Source organism: Populus trichocarpa, chromosome 1 (assembly GCF_000002775.5).
Source record: "Populus trichocarpa isolate Nisqually-1 chromosome 1, P.trichocarpa_v4.1, whole genome shotgun sequence".
Classification (NCBI taxonomy): Eukaryota; Viridiplantae; Streptophyta; class Magnoliopsida; order Malpighiales; family Salicaceae; genus Populus; species Populus trichocarpa.
The window spans coordinates 47,589,344-47,610,557 of record NC_037285.2 but is presented as its reverse complement, the minus strand read 5'-3'; the positions used below and the strand labels follow the sequence as shown (position 1 = coordinate 47,610,557).

Sequence of the window (21,214 nt, the reverse complement as noted above, 5' to 3'; positions counted from 1 at the left end):
TTCTGTTTTTTTTTATTCATTTTTGGTTCCATTTTACCGTATGTAGGGCCAAAAAAATTGACCCACCATGTTGTTTTATGTTTGGAAATTAGTATTGTACTGTAAAATGTTTTCTTGAAAATATATTAAAATTATTTTTGTATAGATTTGTTTATTTCTTATATAAGCATATAAAAATTATAAAAAAACACTAAAAATATATAATAATTAGATGTTTTTTAAAAGTAAAATGTATTTTTAAAATACATTAAAAAACAAAAACTACGCAATTTCAAATAAGCTAGCATGGGTGTAATTGCATGTATGGCAATCTGGAGACGTTCTGTGCCCAGAATTCAGAGGTTCTCGGCAAGTCTTACGACTGAAATAGTCAAGGCAGTACAGAAATCAATTTTCTATGATAGACAAGTCAGCAAAACCCTGCCAACAACTGCCTTTGACTTTTTAATTTTGGACCATAATGAGTTCACACATCCGTCCAAGTTGTTTTTGAAGAGACAGACATTTTGATCAATGCCTTTTCGTTTAAATAACAAGAATACAGAGTCGGTGATAATCCTCTGCTTAGAAGAGCAAGGTTCGACATACTCTCATCAGAAATAATTGAAGCCTCGGAGAGAAAAGGTGGTTGTGGATGCATGGCATATGTTAAAAACACAGGCAACTCATAGTCAGATTACCTTTCGAGGGCTCAAAGGACATATTCGGATTCCTAAGTGAATAATATCAGGCAAGAGTTCTATAATTCTATGATGTCTTTTCCAGGCAAGTGATGCAGGTCACCCGAGATTCCTCATCAAAGAATCTGTAATGTCTGAGCTAGAATTTTGGACGTGAAGCGTTTTAAACTGGTCTTCACTCTTCACTGCCCATGCGTTGTTCTTCTGGCCCTAGAAATGATCAGTCTCCTCTCGGTAGGTGGAGGCATGTACTCTTTGAACCAGGGGATTAGGTCCTACCAGTACTGTATATAAATAAATATACTTGCATTGGGTCAACAATTCTACAGTAACTCTGTTTGATTAGTTGAAGCATTCTTTTTAACGAATTTCTGCCATTGCACGAGTTTGACATTTTCCGTTTGTCCACCGGATAAAACCAAAAAAAAGAAAAAAGAGAGAGAGAGCTTGACATTTACAGGTCCCCCACAGTGCATTTATTGTACTAAATTTGCTTTCCACATGGAGATGGAATTTACCTGTGGAATTGATAAAAGTTGTGGTTACTAGAGCCACCACATCTCCTTACATCATCTAAGATAAATGGAAAGCTAAAAATGAAAAATAAATATTATTTTGATTTGTTTATACTTATTTTACATGCTTTGAATGGAGTGTTAAATAAAATATTATTTTATCATTTCTCTTATGAAAATGATATTTCTATACATCTTGAAAAAATATCAAAATACTATTTATTGTAATGGTATTTTTTTTCATTTGATTTTTATTTATATCTATGTTTTTGTTTTTTTTTTTAAAGATTATTTTGGTCTCATTATCTGTTTCATGGGTTTAGCAAATTCACCCGAGTTGACTCGAGTCATTTTTTTATTTCTTTTAATTAATTTTATTTTTAATTTCATCATTTAATAGCAAGTTGATTCAGAATTGTTTGCTTTGCTTTTAAAATCGTCAAGTCAATCAGATCATATGTAGTTGTTAAAATAATTGTCTATTAAATATATTAAAATATAATTTATTTTTCTAAATGACTTTTTACCAATACAATGCACATAAATAAGAAAAATATATTTACATTATTAAAAAATCATATTGCTAATTTCCTCTTCTACATATAATCTCTCCTTAAAAATGCTTATAGATCCCAACAATATTATGCTATACTTTAAAAGACGTGGGAAAAATATTGTGTATATATTGTTGACATAGACTCAATGCACTGTGGATCACATTATAAACATAAATTATTTGCATTGTAGACGACGCTGTAGCACCATAGAGGCATTGCCTTTGTTGTTTTTAGTTAAAAAGTATTGTTGGGAGTGTTGTCTTTTTTGTTTTCAGTGCCAAAAGTTATTGGGTCTGGCTTGGCAGCCACGCCCAAATCATTTTCAAAAGGTGTTGGGTCTAGATGACCGCCAGATATTTCTAATTTTATTTTTTTTTGCCTCTTTAGATTTTTAATAAATTGATGTTACTTTTTTTATACTATACAAAAGTTAGATGATGATAAATTTTTTTTTATTTGAGGGTGGGTTGAATTTTCTTATTAAAACATGTTTGTTTTTTGCATTTCAAAAATCTTTTAGAAAAATTTGAAATTTTTTTACTTTTTTCTTTACTTCAAATTAATTTTTTTTTATGTTTTTGTATTGTTTTGATGTGATGACAGACCCAAGGAGCTAGACCCGCATAAATATCAAACTAATTTCTTTCCCTTTAATTTTTTTCCTTTTAAGATATTTTTAATTTTTTTTCCTCTTTAATTTTTTTCTTTTCTCTTATTGAATTTTGTTTTCATACTGTAATCAAGAAATAAATTGATGTGATTTTTTTTATATTGTACAAAAGTTGAGTGATGATATTTTTTTTTCATTTGAGGTTGGGTTGAATTTTCTTATTAAAAAATATTTGTTTTTGCGTTTCAAAAATTCTTTAAAAAAAATAAAAAAAATTATTTTTTTAATTTTTTTAAAAAATATATATTGAGTCTGGGTCTGGTTGCACAACAAGACCCAAGAAGATTGGGTTTGGCTCTGCAACCTTTTTCCTTTTAAAATATTTCCAATTTTATATTTTTTAGTCTTTATTTTTTTTATTTTCTCTTATTTGTTTTTCATATGGTAAAGAAGAAATAAATTGATGGGAATTTTTTTATATATTTTACAAAAGTTGGGTGATGATAATTTTTTTTCATTTGAAGTTGGGTTGAATTTTCTTATAAAAAAATATTTGTTTTTGTATTTCAAAAATACTTTCAAAAACAATTTCAAATTTTTTATTTTTTTCTTTAATTCAAATTAATATTTTTTAATGTTTTTGTTTGTTCCGCGTTCTATGATGGGCTAAAATAATTTTATTAAAAAAAAAATACAACGCCAGAATGAAAAAAATCAATGATGAAGGGCATAAAAATGACTACGTCAAATATAATTTAATTAGATAGCAAAAACAATTGAACTAAAAAAATCATAAGAACCTCAACAACACAAAAAACACCAAATTTTTTTTTTTTAAAAAAACCAAATCTTAGCTAACCAATAAAAAAATCTTAATTGAAAAAAAAAATACAAAACAATTTAAGCTAACACGAATAAGCATGTCAAATCTACAACCTGAATGAAGATGCCAAGATAAGTAAATAGAAAGCTAGAAAAACATGACGAAGTCTAATTTCAAATAAAATCAATATAAAATGATGAAATTAAAAAACAAGTCAATTAACAAAAAAAATTAAAAAAAAAACACTAGCAAACTAGGCAAGCCTACCAAACTCTACCTAAATCATGCAAAAGAGATAATTCAATAGAAGACAAATAAGAAAAAAGTACAAAACTTAATTATAAAATAACTCAATGTTGAAAAATAAAATCAAAAAAAAAATAAATTAAAAAAAATTAACCCAAAAAAACCCAAGTCACCGAAGCTAACCCACCAAATTTGCAGCATGGGCGATAAGATAGAGATAATCAAATAAAAAGGAAATAAAAACAAATATGAAGCCTAATTTTTTTTTAAAAAAATACACAAAGTGGAAGAATTAAATTAAAAAAAAATCCTTGTAAAAAAGTAGAGAAACAGAAAGATGAGAGGTAACTCAACTAGTCAAGTCTTGAGTTTGCTCTTCAATAGTCATGAGTTTGAGTCCTCTCAGTGTTACTGAAGACTTATATGATTATTAATTTCAGGACCCGTGAAATTAATTGAGAAGCGTGCAAATTAACTCAGACACTCATGTTAATAATAATAAAAAAGAGTAGAGAAGCGGAAGCGGAAGCGTACAATGCCTATACTAGTGAGAAAGAGGAAAGGATGCATCGTCATGAAACTAAGAAAATTATTTTGAAATGTTGTGACAGGAAAGCTCCAAGTGCACGCTGAAACAAAGGAGAAGAGCACCGAGAGCAGTTCTAGTTTAACTTGTGTGTGGAAATGCATCCGTCTGTTCGCCAATAATCAATGCTTGCAGACAGGCTAATGGTCAGTCCATCCGAAGATTAATCAAATAATTTCCAACCTGGTTAAGCAAACAACAACAAAGGTTGATGACATGAAACGTACAACAGTTTCTTTAAATCAGACATGGGAAGGAACTGTTGTCAAAATTCTGCAATTAATTAATACTCTAAAAGATATTGTTACTCGTACCACTGTTTATCAAGAAACAAATAATTGTGAATCGCTTATTACACTCTTATAGATACAAATTGATGGCCAATTAAAACATATTTATTAAGAAATGACAAGATTTAAAGATAGAAAATTAAAAACAAAAAAAAAAGATAGTTTTGCTAATATTGGGGCTAAACGTATATTTTAGTTCTCCGACTTTTCAGATTATAATATTTCAATTCTTAACAATTTATGAAATTCAATTTTAATCTCAAATTTTTATTTTTATATCCTAGTTTAAGAGAAGAGAGAGAGTGAATGAATTCCGATGGTAAAAAAAAAAATCTTGACTAAGATCTATTGCAGCCATGAAAACTGGTTATTTTGGTTTCAATGGGTTCATTTTGATGAATAAAGTTTAGACAAAGTGATGTTTTTTCCTTAAACTTGTTTGAAATTGTAGATTTGAACCCGAAAAAAATCTTGAATTTTGGGGTTTGTTATGGGTTTTAGAGATAATTATTTATTTATTTATTATTAGAGGCTATAGATATATTTTACAAGGTATCTAAGGTGTTTTATGAATTTTTTTTTGTTGTTGAAATATGATTAAGAATGAGTTTTTCTCGGTAAAAAACAGACTAGCATGATTTTTCAGTTACCGGAGATTGTTGGAATCTGGACAGTAAAGACGACATGTCGCCTCTGTTTTTTCCAAATCTGGACAGTAAAGATTTAATGGATTTAATGGATTAAGTACCAGACGAGGAGCTCTGGCCTTCCTAGCCCAACATACTAGGCCTTTCTGTTTTTTTTCTTTATCCATTAAATCCTTTTATTTTTTTTTTATCTCAATTAATTGAGTAAATTTGTTCAGAAAAAAAAAGTAATATTCAATAAGGAGAGGGAGGATGATGAAGGTGAGTAATGATATTAATAATAACGACTCAAGTAGTGAAAAAGACTAAATTGGTTGAAATAAATTTTCAATTTTGGAAAATTATATTTAATTGATTGAAAAAAAAAAGTTTCGTTTGATAGAATCAATAATTTAAAAAGCTCCTTTAATGAGTTGATGAAAACTTAGAGGACAAATAATGAGTTTAGCCAAAAACTACATCGTTTTCAAGGAAAACCTGGGATGAGCAAGGAACCTTGTGTAGAAAGAGCATCCAGTTCATTCCCTAGTTTTGGATCCCCAAATGTTGTACCTTCCATGAGGGCCAATCCCAAAGCCCATAGGGACCATAAGGACCAGAGAAAGCCTAGACACAGCTAGTTATAGGTGGAAGTAGCCCTGCGTCGGCAAATTCCACTAATTGCAATTCCATGCCATAAGGATCATGGAAACAAGTAATATCATTGATTAATGGAGTGATCGAAGGGCGCCGATGGAGGAGAAGATCTATGCAAGACGGGTTTAAGTGCATAAATCCAATTGATAAGGAGAATTTTATTGTATCAAGATTCAATAATCTGAGTAAATTAGTGAAAAAACTCGATTTTTTTTTATCAAAATAATATCATTGATTAATCTGATTACCAATTTATGCTCGAAAAGGGTATTATAATTAGGCATTATGTTGATTTTTTATGCCAAAGGTGAAGTTAAGCAAAAGCACGGATACATATGGGCTAACTATCCACTTGGCCTTAATTGCGATGATCTCATTATGGCTTTGGCACTAGCTGTGCGTCCCCATGTATTCACCACACATAGAGTGTGTTTGGTATTGCGGTAACTGTTGTGATTGTAGTTTAAAAAAAGTTGTTTTATAAAAAGTACTTTTAGTTGAGGTTGGTTTGAAAAAATAGGTGTTTGGTTAAAACTGTGATTGAAATTGAGTTTGAATAAAAAGTAGTTTAATGTTTTTGGTTAATAATGCTTTTGAAATTGAGATTATAAAATAATTTTAAAAAATATATATTAATATTGATGGTTTTTAATTTAAATATTTTAGATTTAACTATTGTTATTACATCATGAAATAAATAATACTTTATATAAAATATTTTTTATTATTCCATTAAACTATTTACAATTCCATCACGTATGAAATACATCCGACAATGGGTCATTGAATAATGTTAAATACTATTTTTTTTGAATAAAACACAATTAAAAAATAAAAAATAATTTTTATTTTTTATTGTACTGGGTCGGACCTATTTCAATGCATTTAAAGTTTTGAACCGGAACCGGTCGGACAGGAACAGTGTATGCTACACTGCGTGAACAGTGTATGCTGCACTGTTCATGCTAATTAATTGGCGTGAACAGTGCGCAAGAAGCAGCATTTTGCTGCTTCTTCTTTTCCTGCGTCCCGAATGTAAATTTACGTGGGATCCATACACAGTAAACTGTGTTGTTTTGTTAACCAAACAGGTTGCATCTGCGTTTTAAATAAAACGCAGACGCAACCTCGTTAACAAACGGGTTCATAGAAACACTAGAGGCTAACCATGATGATCTTGATTCTTGTTTATAGCATCATAACTAACTAGGAACTTCTGCAAATTTGATAGCATGGAGAATTGCTATGAAGTTACAGCTCGGTGAATTTTAAGTGTATTTGTTTGAGTGGTTGTGATTGAGATTGAGGTTAGATATAACTCTCAATTATAAAAATTAATTTTTTTTCTTTTTTCTTGTTTTTTTTTTTTTGTTGAACAAGCACGAATACAAATTAGACAGGGAGATTAGAGCTGCTATGTACAGGGGATCTTGGCTCTGATAAAAGTAGCCGAATAACATGATTGCCATGATTACCTAGCACCCCCCGCAAGAGCATAGCTTTGAGTATGGTTTTGAGAATTTAATCCATCAAATAATAAAAACTCAAAATTATTTCAAGAAGATGAACAAAAAGAATATTCTAGTCATACAATAGTATATTAGAATTACATTTTAACATTACAATCACCACTTCAGATAGATCGATCAATCAAAGAATAATTCCTACCTTTTTCTTTCTCTACATATCCCTATAAATAAAAACACAACTTCATTGCGTCATGTCATCGAATCTCAATAGTTAACAATGGTCTCGAAGCAGTTGAGTCCATCAAGCTCTGGTGCAAACCTTGGCACCTTCTTCTCTTGTTTCCTAGCCAACGATCTCGAGGAGCTTCCCTCTCGATTCTTGATCAACTTATCTTCTCCCACCTCACTATTATCACCAGCGGTCAAAACCCTCTTGGTATTGCAATCCATGGTTGTAAGAGCGAGTGAAGACCTCACTTTTTGACCCAATAACTCAGCACACAAAGCATCAAAAGAACTGAACATAGAATTCATGGTCTCTTCAAGAAAATCTTGATCGCCCCAAATCTCAAGTAGTAGAAGACCCTTTGAAAGCTAGAGAGGAAGATTCTAGTTTGCTTTTCTTGCTGTGTTTAGGTATTTGACGAGGAGCAATTTCAAGAAAAACTATATATAAGGAAGAACCTTAGCATCCTTAGAGAGTGGGAAACCTTTTAACTTCCAAGTTGTTTCCTTTTCGCTGTAGGAATGGGTTGGGGCTCAAAAGCGTGTGGACGCCAGCTTGTGGGGGCGGCTAGGGGAGACCAACTAACCATGTGACCATTTTCAACTATCGAAGGCATTGTCTCGTCGAAGGTGCTTGGCTACGACTTGGTCCCAATCTCAATTCTCAAATTTTCTTTTGACCTTGCCACTTTAAACGGTTGTGGGTTATTTTGTTTATTATATTATTGTTATTGTTTTACTAGTGATGCTGGGTAGAGGTTAGTGAATTTATATTTTATTTAATACTAATGCAATAACATGTATACCGCCATGATATATTAATATATTATATAAGTGACCCGTGCTGCGCTGCATGCCGGGTTACAAAGATTTTAATATATAAAAAGTTTTCAGATGATGATAATATTTTTAAAGAGCAAGAGAAATTTAGAATTTGGTCATTAATTTGAATAAGTTGAATAAGCTTAATTTAGAATCTGGATCATTAATTTAAATAAGTTGAATATTATAATAATATTGAGTCAGTTAGGTCAACTCGTCAAACTCACGAATTAGATCATGAGATGACGATAACATTACAACAACACACACAAAAAAACACGAAACCTAAAGTTTTAAAAAACCAGTGTTGAATTATGATATAGGAAAAAAATAAGCAAAAAAAAAAAAAAAACCCGATATCAACCCTTGTTAGCTTAAAAACCCATGTTGTGGGAATTTGATCAGAAGCACCAAATATATAAAAAAACCACAAAGATCAATTCTCAATAAATTAAATAATCAATAACACAAAAGGATCTAAAAGAGAAAAATTAGTTAGTAAAAGGCAAAAAAAAAGGCACAAACCATCTAAATTAACCTGTCAAACTTACGATATGTAATGAGATTAGAATAACTCTATAAAAAAAACAAAGAAAACCATAAAACCTATTTTTTTTAGAAAACCAACATCAAGTAATGAGATCAAAAAAGAAAAAAAAGTCTTAAAAAATATGGAACCATGCCAGCTTATAAAACCTATGACCTGAGCCATTTGATTGGAGGCATCAAATCCAGAAAACTGCAATTTTTTTTATAAAAAAAATCAATTGTTAAAGAGTAAAATTGAAAAAAAAAACAATAACAAAAAAAATCAAAAGAAAAAATAGAAATTAAAAGAAATAAGATAAAATTTGAAAGAAAAACATTGAGAGGGTGAATAATTTTGGATTAAATCGATAAATTGAAAAGAAAAATAAATTCTATAAAATAATTTAAAAGAAAAACCACCAAAAAATAAAGATCAAATCTAAAAAAATTAACAGATTAAAATTTTTAATTAAAAGATAAAATTAAAAACAAGCCCGCGCCACCGAAGCACGACGGCCTATCCCATTCGCTTGACAACTTGTATTTTCTTAAAAGATTTTAATCACTTTAAAAGACAAATCCACTCCTCAAATAACTTCCTTATAACTAAAAAAACCCACATGAAAACACGAAGTTGCCCTTAAATCAAGCCTAAATAAATTATAAGGTGAAGGTCAATTTCATGTTTTACTGTGCTATGAATAAAGAAATGCGCAAATGCCCACAAAGCAAGGCTCAAGTAATTTTGACATAAAGGATAAGCAGTAATTAAATTGTGCGAGAAAACATGAAATCTCAAAAAAGCTCCCAGCAACAAAATATTTCACTATTCAAAAACAATTACATGAAAAAAGATTATTTTACCTCTAAACTCAGTTTTCTGATATAATTTAAGGAAGGATAAAAATATCATTTTATTATTACAATTCATAATAAATTCTCTCTTATGGTACAATGAATCTCACGCCCTATATATTTTGAGTGTGTTTATATATAAATAGAATTAAAAAATATATATATAAATATCATGTTGCAAGACGAATTTAAAAATATTGGTACTCTTTTCATTACCAATCAAATAAAATATTCATAAAGAAAAAAAACCCAAACCTATCCAGGTAAGTTCATGTCGGGGGATGCTAGAGGACAACAACTGACCATGTGATCATGTTCAGAGATCAAAGGCATGTGCCTTGTCAAAGTATGTTTACCTGCTCGGGAAATGGATATGCTTAGCTAAGACATGGTCTCGATCTCAATTCTCGAATCTTCTTTTGACTTAGAACATATAAAAAGATGAAAATGTGCCCGTGATTATGCCACTAATTCTGTTGGTGGATATCTGCGTTTGGCACTTGAAGAAAGCATTTCACCTCCCTTCTGGCGGAAAGTCCTTTTATCAGTCGAGGATTAGAGACTTGAGAATGAGATCAACTCGGCTTCCAATAATATTTTAATATATTTTTAATTAAAAAAATACTTTTAATAAATACCATGAATCACGTAAGTGTTTCCAGGGTGTATTCTTTGTTTATTTTAAGGATTTTTATATCATTTAAAGGATAAGTGAATGACGCAACTTCACTGGATTTCAATTGTTTAAATTGAATTTTCAACCATTAAAATTGATTATATCTTTCTTGCAACGTGCTTAATGACCTTAGCACCTTGCTGTGTTCAAATTCCCATCTTATCCCATATTTATTTATTTATTTATTTTTGGCAGGACTTGGAGTTTTTTTTACATGTATACCCTTTGGGCCTGCTTGAATTTTTTAATGGAGTACAGACAGAAATTTTAAGAACAACCTAGCAAATTGTCCCTCATGAGACGAGCCAATTGGCTAATTGAACTAGCAAACCAATTTAGGTAGAGTTGTATAAAGGAAGAATGAACTGTCATCATATGCCAACTCATATAACGGACGATTTCAACTAATGGCAGCTGATATGCCAAGATTATCGCAAGCTAGAATCAAAGATTTCTACTAATGACAGTTGATATGCCAAGATTACCGCAAGCTAGAATCAAGGATTGGTTTTGTATTTATTTTATTTACAGACTTTCCATACTTGGTTACTCTGTTTTTGTATATAAATTAGTTTTTAACAATTAAATAAAATTGTACAAGATTCAAACTAGTGCGTGCTTGTTATCAAATTATAAGCAATGAGACGAGCCTTGGATAAAAAGAGAGCAAGCTCTAAGTGAGTTTGCTCCACTAAATTGAAAACAAAAACAATTATTTTAAAACTTGACTCATGATTTAAATGACTCTTGACTTAGACCGACCTGAGTTTTAAAACAAATAGAGGAGAATTGATGTAGTATAAGATGGTCAAAACTCGGGTTGACCCATGCTTCAGTTAACCATGAGAAAATTCAGTCACAACCTGTTGACTATTTTAATTTTTTTTAAAATAATATCATTTTGACTTTCTTATAAAACAAAAAGATTTGATTGACTTGAATTAACTCGAGTTAACCCACTCGATTTATGACCCAATAATGACCCGATAATTGTCATGGATTGACTCCAGGGAAGGGTCTAGAAACAATTATGAGAATAAGAACCTCATTTGAAAAAGAAATTAAGAGGATAAACACAAATTTTGAATTGAAAGGAAAAATTAAAAAAAAATCAAATTAACAAATGAATCTAAAATAAATAAAAAATCAAGAGAATAAAGATTAAATTTATATAAAATAAAAAACTCAAGATTATGGATCTAAGGTTGAAATTGAAAACAAATTAAAATTTGATAAAAGTCTAAGAATTAAAATTAGAAATCAAACCATTGAGGGTTGAATGATAAATATCATCAAATATTGAATTGAAGGGCAAAATTGAAAAGAAAAATCAAATTCACAAGAGAATCCAAAACAAAAATAAAATTCAAGAGAATGAGGACCAAACATGAAAAAAATAAAAAAATAAAATCATGGATCCAATGATGAAATTAAAAAGAAATTAAAATTTAATAAAAAAATCAAGAATCAAAATTAAAAATCAAAACATCGAAGGTCAAAGCTAAAACAACATAAAATAAGAGGACAAATTCAATAGAAAAATCAAATGATATGATCAAATTGAAAAAAAATAAAGAAAACTTGATACAAATAAACAAATGACTAAATATGATTAACTTAACAAATCACACACCCTTTTTCTAATTTTCTGCAAGGGCTGCATGTTTTTCTAGGTTGAAGAGAGAGAAAAGAGGGGGGAAAGAAAAAATATTGTCAAAGCTCCACCGTGCGTTAGGCAGAGACATGCGCCTGTCCACCGTGATGGGGGTGGCAAATGCATTGAAAGTCGTCTCGTAATGTGATGTTCAGCCACTGGGAGGCGTCGCATGCACTACCCAAAAGGCGCAGACGCCTCCAACTTGTAGGCACGTCTGAGACATGCGCCAGCAAATTTTCTTTTTCTTTTTAATTTTATTTATGCAAATACCAAATTTTCCTTTACCCGCACAATATTAATAAAAAAACATGATAAAAGACCAAAAAATATCTAAAGCTTAGCTATCGATTATTTGACTCTAAGGGTATGTTAGTGACTATAGTGTGCAAAAAAGAATGAAAAATAAAAAAAACACCCCTAGTCTTATTGTTAAGGGGATTCAACTTTTGAGGGTATTTTAGATATTACACTATGCAAATCTAATAGTAAAAGACTCATTTACCCCCATTGAATCTTGTAATAGCAAATGTATCCCATTAAAAATACAATGCTACCCTTGCAAGCAAACTATAAAACTTAAACCACCAAGGGTAAAATGATAATTTTGCTTTAAAAATTCATAATAAATTATGAGTGTGTGCACAGTGAAAGGCTAAATTCTTTTAATATTTTTTGTAATAGGATTTTGAACCCTTTTCTTGACCATCAATTAAAATTTTGAGACTTTAGGAGGTACATGATAACAGTAACAAGGCCTACCTATCGAGGCGCATAGTTTTCAGAACTAGTTTAAGATCTGACATGATTTATAACTTGAATCACTAAATTATTGGGTTAACATATGGATCACCTGACTAATTAGGTACATCATTTTTCTCTAAAATACCAACGTTTTAATTTTTTAATAAAAATATTCTTTGAAGTTGACTTGACTGGGTCTCATTCAAATTTAACTGGGCCAATTGGATCGTGAATCAATTATTTAGGTCAATCAGATCTAATCAGGTCAATATTCAAAATGATTTAAATCAAAACCCACCCAAATTAGGTTCCTTGTCATCAACTCTATAGATTGACCAGTCGAGTCAGCCAAAGTTTAATAAGTATGATCACGAGAAACAGGGTAAAAAGACAATCTACAAACCATGATCAGTAAAGAAAAATTATTATACATAGCTTCAATCCCAAATTTGAAAATTACACAATTTGAAAATTTTGAAAATTCCACATCGAAAGGAAAAAACAAAAACAATTAGTGAGACTAAACCAATGTTCAAGCCACTCTAATAGAAATCATTCAAGGAGCCGTCGTTTCAAAGATGGATAGTCCATCCATGAAGGGTGCAAGAGCTGGTGGCACACGCTGCTCTTTATTATTATTGGCCCTTGACATTGTTGATGGCTTGTTATCACCATTATTCTCGTTCTTCTTGCTAGTAGGTTGATCTGTCTTCTTTGAAATTCTCCAACTCCTTTTCTTTTCCAAATCCTTTGAAAGCAGACGACATTGTGTCACAAAAAGAAGAAGAGTATATCCTAGATATTCTTGTTGAGTTATGTTGATTTACCCTTCTAAGGAAGATATTATGTCACTGTTATAAGACTCGTTGATCCACCAAACTAGGGCTAGCCTCAAGTCAAGTGAGTGAAAAAACTCTCTTTTTTTTATTAAAACATTATCTTAGGATTATTTTTTAAGAAAAAATCAAAGTTTGAATTGAACTATGCATTATGTTGATTTGTCATGCCATAGCTGAAGTTACTGTGTGGATTGATATCAAAGCAAAAAAGAAAAACACAGGTATACATGGGCTAACCATCCACTTGGCCTAAATTGGGATGATCTCTCTGTGGTTTTGGCACCAGCTGTGCATCGCCATGTATTCACCAGACATAAAAGCACTGGAGGCTAACAGTGTAATCCTGATTCTTGTTTATAGCATCATAAATAATTAGGAAATGATGCTAATTTGCCAAATCTGATATAATGGAGAATAGCTAGCAAGTTGACCAGAGGAGATCCCTAAGCCTAGGATTAAGTTGTTAATCTGAATTTAGATTGACCACCATGCTAAGTCAACTACTAATAATTATTCTCTTAATGAGGGTTTAAACTACGGAGACAGGGAGATTAGAGCTGAAATATACAGGGGATCTTGGCTCTGATAAAAGCAGCTGAATAACATGATTGTCATGATTTCCTAGCACCCCCGCAAGACCATAGCTTTGAGTATGGTTTTGGGAATTTAATCCATCAATTAATAAAAACTCAAAATTATTTCAAGTTGTTGACCATAGGAGAACCTTAAGCCTAGACAGGGAGATTAGAGCTGAAATATACAGGGGGTCTTGGCTCTGATAAAAGTAGCTGAATAACATCATTGCCATGATTACCTAGCACCCCCCGAAACACCATAGCTTTGAGTATGGTTTTGAGAATTTAATCCATCAATTAATAAAAACTCGAAATTATTTCAAGAAGATGAACAAAAAGAATATATTCATATAATAGTATATTAGAATTACATTTTAACATTACCATCATCACTCCAGATAGATCGATCAAAGAATAATTCCTAGCTTTTTCTTTCTCTACATATCCCTATAAATAAAAACACAACTTCATTGCGTCATGTCATCGAATCTCAATAGTTAACAATGGTCTCGAAGCAGTTGAGTCCATCAAGCTCTGGTGCAAACCTCGGCACCTTCTTCTCTTGTTTCCTAGCCAACGATCTCGAGGAGCTTCCCTCTCGATTCTTGATCAACTTATCTTCTGCCACCATACTATTATCACCAGCAGTCAAAACCCTCTTGGTATTGCAATCCATGGTTGTAAGAGCAAGTGAAGACCTCACTTTTTGACCCAACAACTCAGCACACAAAGCATCAAAAGAACTGAACATAGAATTCATGGTCTCTTCAAGAAAATCTTGATCGCCCCAAATCTAAAGTAGTAGAAGACCCTTTGAAAGCTAGAGAGGAAGATTCTAGTTTGCTTTTCTTGCTGTGTTTAGGTATTTGACGAGGAGCAATTTCAAGAAAAACTATATATAAGGAAGGAACCTGACATCCTTTGGAGAGTGGGAAGCCTTTTAACTTCCAAGTTGTTTCCTTTTCGCTGTAGGAATGGGCTGGGGCTCAAAGGCGGTAAGGACCGCTTCTTGTGGGGTAGCTGCTAGCCTGCTAGGGGAGACCAACTGACCATGTTCCACGATCAAAGGCGCGTGTCTTGTCAAAGCATGTTTACTTGCTTGGGAAGTGGAGATGCTAAGCTCAAATCTCAATTCTCAAATTATCTTTTTGACTTGGAAAATATAAAAGATGAAAATATGCTCTGCCACTTTTATTGGTCGAGTATTAGTTTGTTCATTATATTATTGTTGTTGTTCTTAGGACATCGATCATTGCTGACAAATTACCATAGTTTTTAAATCCTACCATGATTGACGCGGGGTAAATCTAAGATAATAAGTTAGATGGGTTTACATGAGTTAATTTCAGTCAATTTATTTTTTATTTTGTAAGAAAAAATATATTGATATTATTTTGAAAAATACTTAAAAAAAAGAAAGAGAAATCAATGAATTTTAATTAGATTTTTATATTTTGTTTTAATTAATCGGTTAACCCAAGTTTTTTTCTGGATTAAAAAAATAATAATTCTCTCTATTCTTTTCTAATACCGGCCAGTCCTAGACCTAGAATACACCTTAATTCACCAATAATGATGCTGGGTAGAGTTCGGTAAATTTATATTTTATTCGTATGCACGTGATACTTATCAATAATTATGTTCACATATTTATTGATATGATAATTAATATATTGATTTTATATTATCATATTAACAAATTTGCACTCATGACGTCTTGAAATATCTATGTCAAAACTGTAGTGTTTTAGAATCGACATCTTTAAACATTATCATTTTTTCTATTAACAGCTTTTAGTGTTCGCGAGACAACTTTTCTTTATTGAAATTATTTGTTTTCCTAAATCCTTAGCAAATCATGTTTGTTGGTCGATTGTCGGTCCAAGATATCCTTTGTTTGGTTTATGGAAAGTTTAAATGATCTAGGACAAATGATGGCATAAATCAGCTCGGTTGGTGGGTTGCAAGAATTTAGAGAATTAAGAATAAGATTAAATTAACTTCCACTGAAAAAAAAATAGTATCATATATGAAGAAAGTGTAACTGTAATTTAACCCCTGATTTGAATTAGTTGACTTGATAAAAATTAAATTTGATTTTTTTTAAATTTCAATCTTCTCTATTAAGTTCAAATTTGGCTCCCAAACTTAATTTTTTTACCAATTAAGCCCGTAATAAAATTAATTTAACCCATTTAAAGTATAATTAAATCCTTATATCTAATTAAATCCTTCAATTGGCCCAAATTAATTCTTAAATATAATTAAACTTTAATTTTGCCCATAATTAAATCAAATTGGCCTATTAAAAATCTAATTATGTCCTTATACTTAATTTTTATTCAGATTTGTCCAATTATGATTTATTTTGACTTTGAATCTGCATTGTCTCTCCTGTTTTGGGTAAAATGGGGTACAATTAGAGTCTCAATTTCATCTAAAATTGCAACTTGATTTTTTATATATTTGAAGTCCTCCTAGTTTGCTTTTTCTAAAATATCAATCTTTATTTTATTTTTTGATTTTTTATTTTGGAAAGGAAGAAGATAATTTTGGGAAATAACCCATAAATGAGTTATGACAACCCAAGTGACCCTTGGCTTAGACCGACCCGAGTTTCAAAAGAAATTGAAGGAGAATTGATGTAATATAAGACCGGGTTGACCTATGCTTCGGTTAACCCAGGAAAAATCCAGTCAAAACCAATTAACTATCTTTCTTCTTTTTTTTTTCCAAAATAGTATTATTTTGACTTTCTTATTAAAAAAAAAATATTTCATTGACTTGAGTTAACTCAAGTCAACCCACTCGACGCGTGACCTGAAATTGACTCCCGGGTAGGGCATAGAAACAATCATGAGAATAATTAAGGACCTCATTTGAAAACGTAAATTGAGAGGATAAACAAAAAATTTGAATTGAAGGGCAAAAATTGAAAAAAAAAATAAATTTTTAAAATAAAATCATGGATCCAAGGATGAAATTGAAAAGAAATTAAAATTTGATAAAAGAGCCTAGAATCAAAATTAGAAATCAAAACATCAAGATTCAAACCTAAAACACATAAAATAATATGACAAATTCAATAGAAAAATCAAATCACAAAGAATCAAATTGAAAATAAAATAAATAAAACTTGATACAAGCAAACAAACAACCAAATGTGATTAACTTAACAAATCACACACCCTTTCTAATTTTTTGCAGTGGCTGCATATGTTTCAAGGTTAAAGAGAGGGAAAAGAGGGGGGGGGGGGAAATACATTGTTGGAGCTCCACCGGGCGTTGGGCAGAGACATGCGTTGGTCCACCATGATAGGGGCGGCGAGATGCATTGAAAGTCCTCCTGTAATGTGATGTTCGACCACTGGGAGGTGTCGCAGGCACCGCCTAAAGGGCCCAAGCACCTCCCAATTGTTTGCCCGTTCAAGACACATGCCAACAACTTTTTTTTTTAATTTTATTTATGCAAATACTAAATTGCCCTTTACCCACACAATATTAATGAAAAAAAATATGATAAAAACACCAAAACATCCCTAAAGCTTAGCTATAGATTATTTGACTCTAAGGGTATGTTAGTGACTATACAATGCAAAAAAAGAATGAAAAATAAAATACACCCCAGGTCTTATTGTTAAGGAAATTCAACTTTTAAAGGTATTTTAGATATTACACTGCATAAATCTAATAGTAAAAGACTCATTTACCCCAATGAATCTTGTAATAACAAATCTGTCTCATTAAAAATGCAATGCTATCCTTGCAAGCAAACTATAAAACTTAAACCACCAAGGGCAAAATGGTAACTTTACTTTAGAAATCCATAGTAAATTGTGAGTGTGTGCTCAATAAAAAGCCTACCTAGTGAGGAGCATAGCTCTTTTAGTATTTTTGTTTTTGTAATAGGATTTTGAACCCTTTTCTTGACCCACAACTAAAATTCTAAGACTTTAGTAGGTACACAATAATAATAATAAGGCCTACCTAGTGAGGAGCATAGTTTTAGAACTCGTATCACTAAATTATTGGGTCAACATATGGATCACCTGGTTAACCAGGTTTTTTTTTTTTTTAAAAGAACAACGTTCCAATTTTTTAATAAAAATATTCTTTGAAGTTGACTTGACTAATTTGATTGGACCAATCAGATCATGAATCATTTTTTTTAAATCAATTAGATTTAATCAGGTCAATATTCAAAATGATTTCAATCAAAATCCATTCAGATCAGGTTCCTCATCATCAGCTCTCTAAATTGACCTGCCAAGTCAGCCAAAGTTTAATAAGTATGATAAGGAGTAACGGGGTAATAAAACAATCTGCGAACCTTGATGAGTAAAGAAAAATTATTATTGATCTACCAACAAGAATTAAGAAAAAAAAACAAAAACTCAAATATACATAGCTTCAATCCCCAATTTGAAGATTACACAATTCAAAAACAACGAAAATTCCAGATCGAAAGGAAAAAACAAAAACAATTAGTGAGACTAAAACAATGTTCAAGCCACTCTAATAGAAATCATTCGAAGAGCCATCGTTTCAAAGATGGATAGTCCATCCATGAAGGGTGCTCTTTATTGTTATTGGCCCTTGACATTGTTGATGGCATATTATCACCATTATGCTCGTTCTTCTTGCTAGCAGACGACATTGTGTCACAAAAAGCTATAGATCAATTGTCGAGTATTTGTAACAAAAACTCAGTGAGTGACAAAAGAATGGGATTAGATATTAGACAGTCAGGAGAAAAAAGTTGTCTTCTCCTGCACTCCTTCGGAAATTTCATTGAATGAAACTCCACAGTGAAAGTTATGTGCCCTAACTCCTATTAGCAAGTACACACTAAATTTTGTAAGAAAAAAAGAAGAGTATATCCTAAATTTTCTTGTTATGTTGATTTACCCTTCTAAGGAAGATATTATGTCACTGTTACAAGACTCGTTGATCCACCGAACTAGGGCTAACCTCAAGTGAAATGAGTGAAAAAAACTCATTTTTTTTATTAAAACATTATTTTAGGATTTAAAAAAAAATCAAAGATTGAATTCAACTAAGTGAATTCACCAAACTCGCAAGCTGGACTTGAATCAGGTCGGCGCTTATATCTATGCATTGTGTTGATTTGTGATGCCATAGCTGAAGTTACTGTGTGGATTGATATCAAAGCAAGAAAGAAAAACACAGATATACGTGGGCTGACGATCCACTCGGCCTAAATTGGGATGATCTCTCTATGGTTTTGGCACCAGCTGTGCATCGCCATGTATTCACCAGACTGATATCATGGAGAATAGGTAGCAAGTTAGAGCCTGGGTGGTTTGCTAGTTGTTGACCAGAGGAGATCCTTAAGCCTAGGATTAAGTTGTTAATCTGAATTTAGATTGACCGCCATGCTAAGTGTTATGCTTATAATTGTTCTCTTAATGAGGGTTTAAAGTACAGAAACAGGGAGATTAGAGCTGAAATATACAGGGGATCTTGGCTCTGATAAAAGTAGCCGAATGACATGATTGCCATGATTACCTAGCACCCCCCGAAACACCATAGCTTTGAGTGTGGTTTTGAGAATTTAATCCATCAATTAATAAAAACTTAAAATTATTTCAAGAAGATGAACAAAAAGAATATTCTAGTCATATAAAAGTATATTAGAATTACATTTTAACATTACCATCATCACTCCAGATAGATCGATCAAAGAATAATTCCTAGCTTTTTCTTTCTCTACATATCCCTATAAATAATTAAAAACACAACTTCATTGCGTCATGTCATCGAATCTCAATAGTTAACAATGGTCTCGAAGCAGTTGAGTCCATCAAGCTCTGGTGCAAACCTCGGCACCTTCTTCTCTTGTTTCCTAGCCAACGATCTCGAGGAGCTTCCCTCTCGATTCTTGATCAACTTATCTTCTGCCACCATACTATTATCACCAGCAGTCAAAACCCTCTTGGTATTGCAATCCATGGTTGTAAGAGCGAGTGAAGACCTCACTTTTTGACCCAACAACTCAGCACACAAAGCATCAAAAGAACTGAACATAGAATTCATGGTCTCTTCAAGAAAATCTTGATCGCCCCAAATCTAAAGTAGTAGAAGACCGTTTGAAAGCTAGAGAGGAAGATTCTAGTTTGCTTTTCTTGCTGTGTTTAGGTATTTGACGAGGAGCAATTTCAAGAAAAACTATATATAAGGAAGGAACCTTGACATCCTTTGGAGAGTGGGAAGCCTTTTAACTTCCAAGTTGTTTCCTTTTCGCTGTAGGAATGGGTTGGGGCTCAAAGGCGTGTAAGAGAGAGGTAAGGACCGCTTCTTGTGGGGTAGCTGCTTGCCTGCCAGGGGAGACCAACTGACCAAGTTCAACGATCAAAGGCGCGTGTCTTGTCAAAGTATGTTTACTTGCTCGGGAAGTGGAGATGCTAAGCTCAAATCTCAATTCTCAAATTATCTTTTTGACTTGGAAAATATAAAAGATGAAAATATGCTCTTGCCACTTTTATTGGTCGAGGATTAGTTTGTTCATTAATTATATTATTGTTGTTGTTCTTTGGACATCATTGTTGACAAGTTACCATAGTTTTTAAACCATGATTGACCCGGGATAAATCTAAAATAATAAGTTAGATGGATTTACATGAATTAACTTAGTTAATTTATTTTTTAAAAATATAATATCATTTTGAAAATATTTTTTTTAAAAAAGGAGAGAAATCAATGAATTTTAATCAGGTTTTTATAATATTTTTCTTGGGTTAACCAGGTCTCTAGTGTTTTCCAAGTTAAAAAAATAATAATTTTCTCTCTATTTGTTTCTAATACCGGCCTGTCCTAGACCTAGAATACACCTTAATTCACCAATAATGATGCTGGGTAGTGTTCGGTAAATTTATATTTTATTCGTATGCACGTTATACTTATCAATAATTATGTTCACATATTTATTGATATGATAATTAATATATTGATTTTATATTGTCATATTAACAAATTTGCACTCATGACGTCTTGAAATATCTATGTCAAAACTGTAGTGTTTTAGAATCGACATCTTTAAACATTATCATTTTTTCTATTAACAGCTTTTAGTGTTCGCGAGACAACTTTTCTTTATTGAAATTATTTGTTTTCCTAAATCCTTAGCATATCATGTTTGTTGGTCGATTGTCGGTCCAAGATATCCTTTGTTTGGTTTATGGAAAGTTTAAATGATCTAGGACAAATGATGGCATAA

The 21,214-nt window shown here is 31.6% G+C and overlaps 1 long non-coding RNA gene across 2 annotated transcripts; it reads right to left on the bottom strand.

The window, feature by feature from the left end:
- Positions 1 to 7,154: 7,154 nt before the first annotated feature.
- LOC127904922 (uncharacterized) lies at positions 7,155 to 20,464 on the bottom strand. Of its 2 annotated transcripts, XR_008058353.1 has the most exons (3): positions 20,186 to 20,204; positions 14,788 to 14,888; positions 7,155 to 7,644 (listed from the first exon to the last, which is right to left on the bottom strand). It is a non-coding gene; the product is annotated as an uncharacterized LOC127904922 (long non-coding RNA). The 2 variants fall into 2 exon arrangements; XR_008058352.1 differs by lacking the exon at positions 14,788 to 14,888 and having other exon boundaries at positions 20,085 to 20,464.
- Between the last annotated feature and the right edge of the window lie 750 nt (positions 20,465 to 21,214).